The sequence below is a fragment of the Dipodomys spectabilis genome, unplaced genomic scaffold, assembly GCF_019054845.1.
Source record: "Dipodomys spectabilis isolate Male_0828 unplaced genomic scaffold, ASM1905484v1 ptg000143l, whole genome shotgun sequence".
In the NCBI taxonomy this organism is placed as follows: domain Eukaryota; kingdom Metazoa; phylum Chordata; class Mammalia; order Rodentia; family Heteromyidae; genus Dipodomys; species Dipodomys spectabilis.
The window spans coordinates 146421-153662 of record NW_024870820.1 but is presented as its reverse complement, the minus strand read 5'-3'; the positions used below and the strand labels follow the sequence as shown (position 1 = coordinate 153662).

General features: G+C 33.6%; 1 non-coding gene across 1 annotated transcript; it reads right to left on the bottom strand.

Annotated features, from left to right (window-relative positions):
* Positions 1-6327: 6327 nt before the first annotated feature.
* LOC122117558 lies at positions 6328-6434 on the bottom strand. Its single transcript, XR_006149199.1, has one exon. It is a non-coding gene; the product is annotated as a U6 spliceosomal RNA (small nuclear RNA).
* Between the last annotated feature and the right edge of the window lie 808 nt (positions 6435-7242).

The following is a 7242-nucleotide window of genomic DNA, read 5'->3' as shown; positions in this document are numbered from 1 at the left end:
GAGAAAACCATAAAGGGGATGCAAATAGGGAAGAAGTAAAACTATCCCTTTTCACAAATGAAATGATCCTGTATATAAAGGACCCTATAGCTTCCTTCCTCAAGTTAGTAAAGGTGATGCTAACTTTCAGCAATGTAGGAGGGTATAAAAACCACAAGAATCAGTAGATTTTCTGTGTTACCAACAATGGGACTGATAGATTAAACCATAATATTCTGCAATTGTGGCCAGCCTGGAGCACATTTTCCCAAGAATATTCTGTAGTGTAAAAGAGGAACAACTATCAAAATAAAGGTGAAAATACTTGTCTGCTACAGACTGATTCATGTTGCTTATATCGGTTGTTGTTTTCATTACTTCAAACACATGGATAATTTATATTGGGATTACAAAAATTGCAAAGGATTAATGGAATCACCATTCAGTTTACTTTCATATATCCAATATAATACACTTAACCCCTTACGGAAAATTAAGTCCAACTCTATAAACAATGTCAGCAATATAAAATAAGCCTCAGTAAGTATTATCTGGCACAAATACACCATCATCTACTCAGAAATTCAGTCTCTCTATAAATATTTATTTGGTACAAAATAATAAAACTTTAATTAATGAATATGACTTTTAAGTGTCATCTGAAATACTCCTCGTGTATATAATTTATATAATTGTATAGATGTCACCTAGACAGGAATTTAACATGCGTGTAGAAATCAAATTTCCACAATTTAAGCTAGATGAGAGGAGTCATACCTTCGTGTACTGTGTGGTGTGAATTTTACCACAAGGCTGCACCCTTCAACCTAATACCAAATTCATGTGCAATAATTTCCTATTTGATGTTGAGTGCTAAGTGTAGAATACAATTTGAATTACCACATCAATTTACATAAATGAAACAATAATGACTTATTGTTTAAATTTTAATGCTTCTCAATTTTACAATTCCTGAAATATATCATTAAAATTAGTTTCACATTTTTCTTTTCTATAGCTACTAAAATTATACATTAAACATTCAATATTAAGAAATCAATAATAAGTAACCTATTATTATAATGATATACTATTAAACTGTGATTTGAAGTATATTTCTAACAAATTGTGATGTAAAAATCATTTAATAGAATTATGGGTAATATTTTTTAAACTCACCAGCTTGTTATTTGTTTCCTAGTTGTGTCATTTGTTATTGTTCCAAGTCATCTCTCCATGTTCATTGATTTTTATATATTTTTTGGGGGGGCGTCCGGCTGTGGGGCCTGAACTCTGGGCCTGGGCACTTTCCCTCAGCTCTTCAGCTCAAGGCTAGCGCTCTACCACTTGAGCCACAACACCACTTCCACCTTTTTTCTTTTTGTTTATGTGGTGCTGAGGAATTGAACTCAGGGTCTCAGGCATGCAAGGCAAGTGCTCTACTACTGAGCCACCTTCCCAGCCCTCCACCTTAATTGTTTAGTTTTCTATTTTATCTCTATTGGTTTGCTGATTGTGCATTTTCCCCTTTTTAGTGACTGACATGAGGATGAAAATCTGTATGATAGCTTATTACTTCCTATGTTACTGTAAAATTCCTGTTGTCTACAGCTGTTCTACTCTTCATTGTATAATACAGTATTTCCCCCACTTCCATCTCCTGTATTTCTGCTCTCATGTATGCTATTTTATTAATTAAATTTTATTGTCAAGGTAATGTACAAAGGGGTTATAGTTACATAAGTAAGGTAATGAATTCCTTTTTTTCTAACTTGTTACCCCTTCCTTCATTTTTCTCCCTCTTCCCTCCCAACCCCCCCAAGAGTATTTCCAATATATTGTCTTGTGATTATCACTTTTGCATAGGTTTCCCCTTTGTCCTTTGTCTCTCGATTTTTTTCTCTTTCACTTCCCTAGTTGAAACCAACATATTTACAAAACCCAGGGTATCAAAATCAAATATAGTGATAAGTCGGGAAAACACAAAAGGTTAAAAAGAAATCACATAGTACGTTAAGAACAACAACAACAAATAACATGTCTTGGAGTTCATTTCGCTTGGAATCACCTTATATGGTCATATGTACTTAACAATTGAGCTATTCTGCTCATCTACTAAGATTATCCTTGATGTACACAATAATCCTCCCCTATTACCCAGTAATCCCACTTCTGGGTATTTATCACAGTGACCACAAACAAGGCACAATTATGTTTATCACAGTATTATTTACCATAGCTAAGATATGGAATCAACCCAGATGCACCTCAGTAGATGAATTGATCACGAAAATGTAACACACACACACACACACACACACACACACATACACACCTATATACACATGGAATACTATGCTTCCATCAGAAAGAATAATACCACCTCTTTGTCAGGAAATGGAAGATATTGGAAAAAATCACATTAACTGAAGTAAGCCAGACTTAAAGAAACATATGTCCAATGGGTTCCCTTATTTGTAATAATTAGTTTATATCAAAGATAATCTCATGTATTTTAATTTGACATTTTGTTCTATGTTGAGCATACAACATTATTGCTATCTTATTTGTTATTATTTCTACAAACCGGCAGGTATATTTAAAGAATTATGTTAATCTCAACCATTACTGAAGGAGAACAACTAAAAGAGCAACCCCTACAAGGAAGAACAACTCCTACTTAATTAGCTTCATTCCTATGTAAAGCCAGTGTTGTCCGCTGCATCCTCATATTGTACATTACAACTCTATACTTGGTCATCCTGTATATCTACTATCATGTATATTGTGACATAAATGCCCCAGAAATTCCAGTTTGCTTTACTTTTTGAAAAATTTCTCTGTTGTTTTAGGTTGGTGTGTGTGTGTGTGTGTGTGTGTGTGTGTGTGTGTTTGGACAAAGATCAGAAGACAACATTTTTCTTTATTTAGAATACATCTTTCAGGTCATTGTAAGTTGTGGCTAACGGGAGAAGTCTCTTGCTAGTTTAGGGATGAAACAAAAATATATTTGTGCATGCACCACAGTTGCTTTATTAGTCTGTAGTTGAACACATAACTTTGATTTATATCTTGCTTGTTGTGGATAATGTGAATAACAATGAACTATAGATATATTTACTAGAGAGAAATAATCATATGATTGGTGGGTCAGATGATATTTCAACTCTGTATTTCTTTAGAAAACTCCATACTACTTTCTAGAATGAGAATAATAACCGGTATTTTAACCACGAGTGTAGAAAATTTCCTTTTCTCCACACTATCACCAACATAATTACGTTTTGAGTTTTTTGAAAAGGCAGGTTTTTATTATGTGCAGTACCCAGACTGGCCTTAGGCTCAAATCCTCTTACTCCAACCTTCCAAATGCTTGGAATTACAAGCCTTTACCACCACACCAAGTTCCTTTGATTTTTTTGATGAGTTATAATAGTTATGAAGTAGTATCATAATAATTTTGAATTGCATTTCTCTAATGACTTCTGTTCACAAAGCATTAATCCAGCATAGAAGTGGTATTTAACACAACTTTGTAAACCCACTGGTGATTTTCAGGGCATTTTGCAAAGTATGGCTATTCAGAACTTTTGTCGATTTTTAATCAAGTTCCTTGTTAATCTCATCTTTAATCTCTATATACAAAATCAATAATTAATTCAATATAGTAGAAAGGAAAAAAATTGAGCAACTCCTCACAATTTTCAATTTTCAATAACATGATATTGGTTAAATCATTTTCTGTTTACACTTGAGACTATATAACTCAATTTATTTAGACCTTTTACAAGGCTCTCTGTATTTTATTTATTTTATGCTGATTGCTCTTTCCAAATCCTGCATGTCTAATTCTCCTTGGTTTCTTGCAGTCTCATGTAGTTCAGGTTTCAAACTGAAGAATAAATTGAAGGAAGCAACCCAAAAATAGAGTTCCTCTCATCTGATGATTCCTCTACAAGAATGAGGAAAGAGTTCATCCTGCTAAGGACTTTTGTATGATAGGATATCAAAAGGAGAATTCATTCTTCTATGTCTTCCCTGCCTTTGCAATTTACCTTAAATGATGTAAAACTCAATATACTGCTCAGTTACTTTTACGTTTTATGAGTTTTGCACATTTTCATATGGACTTCACCCCAGTCTACAGCATTCCTTCATTATTCTGTCACTGATAGTTTTACACTATCAAGACATAAGATAACCAGTTTGATTTACAGCATGAGAAGTTATCCAGCTGGTTTCCTTGGAAGCACAGCATAGTCAATAAATAACATTACTTCTGGCTGCTCACTACATGTAATGATTCCTGTGATATATATCACATTCTGTTTAATATTAAAAAAAACTACTGGGTAAACTAAAAGCTCATTCATAGAAGTTTATGTTAAGTATTTCACAAGTTTTATGTCTCTTAGGTCTTAAAAAATTTGCTGTAATGCTAATGTTATTACCATTTTAGTGTTGAGAAAAATTGTAATTCAAGGCACTAAGTGCATTGCCCAAAGACATATAGTGAGGAAAGAAATGAGTCAAAGTTTCCAAAACCCTTTCAGCAATACAAAAATGTAGGTAAAATCTCTCCATTCTCTTATGCTCTCAATTCAATATTCATATTGTCCAATAAATAATAGCATAAAAAATATTGCCCACGGTAATTGTTTTCTATCACATTTTGTCTTCAACACAGACTGAGTTGGTGACTTTGGGTTATCATGCACAGTGCTGAGATTATAAATTGAGGTCCAAAGAGAGCCAAATTTTTCTGTCCCACAGTTCCAGTATTCTTTTTAAAAAGTACTAAAACTTTTAAATACCATTACTTACTGTCTTTTAAGTATCTCAAAACGTAAACAATTCACATATAGTAACTCCAAAATGCTTTAAAAGTAGGAAATAATAAAACAGGCCCTCCTGAACTAAAGTTTCTTCTACATTTAAAATTATTCCTAAAGCCTTGTACTGGTTAGTCATACCTGTAATCTTGTCTACCCGGCATATCTACAAAGGAGCATGGGATCTGTGAATAGGAGTTGGAAGCCAATTAAGGCAAAAAAAAAATCAAAGTATTATTTTTCAAAAATTTAAATGAACTAGCAAAGGTCCAGGAATGGAGATGTAGCTCATATAATAGCTCACAAAGCTAGAGAGGAAAGGCCTTGCAAATCCTTGAAGCTCTGAGTTCAAACTCTGGGCATGCCAACATGCACGCACGCACACACATGCACACGCACACACGCGCACACACACGCACACACATACACTTATTCAAAATATCTTCAGGTCAGTATTTTGCATTAATTTCTTGTTTAATAATATTATATGGTTAAAATAATGGAAATAAACTCTTCCATCATTTTTAAATGTTTTTTATTGTAAAAATACTGTACAGAGGGGTTACAGTTACATGAGCAAAGTAATGAGTATATTTCCTATCTAACATTGTTACCTCCCCCTTTGTTTTTCCCCAACTACCTCTCCCTTACACCTCCACAAGTACACACTTCACCCCCCCCCCCGCCTAAATTGTAAAGTTAGTATTTCAACATAGTGTCTTGGGCAACTCATTGTTATAATGGGTCAAACAGTATCTCTATTTGAGGATTTTGGTTTTCCCCTTTCCCTCTCCAAATTAGAGAAGTGTATATAAAAGATGCAGGTGCATCAACACCAAATACAGTGAAAACAGGGGTTATACCGTGTGGGACGACCAAATTAAAAAAAAAAAAATCTCATTGTACATTATAAGTGCATTAGAAACAACAGCAAGAAAGGAAAAACACACACTTGTGTCCCTAGCTTGGGTTCATTTAGTTTAACATCACCTTATCTAGTCATATGCACATAGCTTTGGACCATTTCTGCTTTTCCCAGACATATATAACTTATTGCAAATAAGGGATACCATGGGACCTATGTTTCTTTGGACTTGGCCTATTTCAGTTAATATAAATTTTTCCAAGTCTTTCCATTTTCTAACAAATTGGGCAATGTCATTCTTTCTGATGGATGATAGAATTCCATCACACACACACACACACACACACACACACACACACACACACAATGTTTTCTTCATCCATTAATCTATTGTGGGGCATCGGGGTTGATTCCATATCTAAGCTATGGTAAATAATGTTGCAATAAACATAGTTGTGCTGGTAGTTTTAGAATGGCCTTGTTAGTGATCATTTGGGTGAATGCAGAAAAGTGGGATTGCTGGGTCATAGAGGAGCTCTATGTGTAACCCTTTGAGGAACATCCATACTGCTTTCTAAGTGCGTGAACAAGTTTACACTCCCACCAAGAATATAGTAGGGTTCCCTTCTGGTCACATGCCCTCCAGCATCTGTTGTTGTGGAACGCTTCATGAATTTGGGTGTCATCCTTGCGCAGGGGCCATGCTAATCTTCTCTGTATTGTTCCAATTTTAGTGTATGTGCTGCCAAATTGAGCACAGAACATTTTTTATATATAAAGTGGAATTGATTTTTTTAAACTAGATAATTCAACAAAAAGCAAGTTCAAAAGAATTGTGAAATTTTAGAACCAGATATTTGTTACATAAGCACACATTTAAGAATAAAGTCAAGATTGATATGACAAAAACAAAATGAGTCCAGATGTTTGTTGTTCAAGAGATGTGTAGGAGGAGGAATTCAATTATTCTATACAGGGCACCTCTCATAATGAACACTGCAGCAAGTGTTAAGGTGTGTTAAAAATTTTAATGTTTTAAATATGTTTAATTTTGGGAACCTGCTTATATATGCCAAAATTAAGACTGTCAGGTCATAAAACTTTTCCATAAAGTATTTAAGATTTATGGTAGCTGACATATATTACTAAGTATGTACATTTCAGAGTTTATAGAAAATTTATTAATGAGAAGTTGCAAAGTCTTTGTGTAAAGAAACAGAGCAAAGAGATAAGACTTTAACTACACAATTTCTGTTGAAACTTTAGGGCTTCTTTTCTTTATATGTTAGCAAGGAACAAATGATTATATAAGCCATGTGTCAGTGATGAGTGAGACATAAAAAGTTATCTTACAGTGTAAATTTAAAGGGTACTCATAGCTTATAAAATTCTTGTTGAACATCATAATCTTAGCCAGTTTTAAATGTACAGGAATATGAGCAAATTGTAAAATCTAATATGTAGTATACTTCAAATATTGGAAATACTGGTATTTGGCTTTTATTTTATTAATCATTAATATTTAATTATTGGTTTTCTTTATTTTTTGCATTGTTTTCTTTTTTG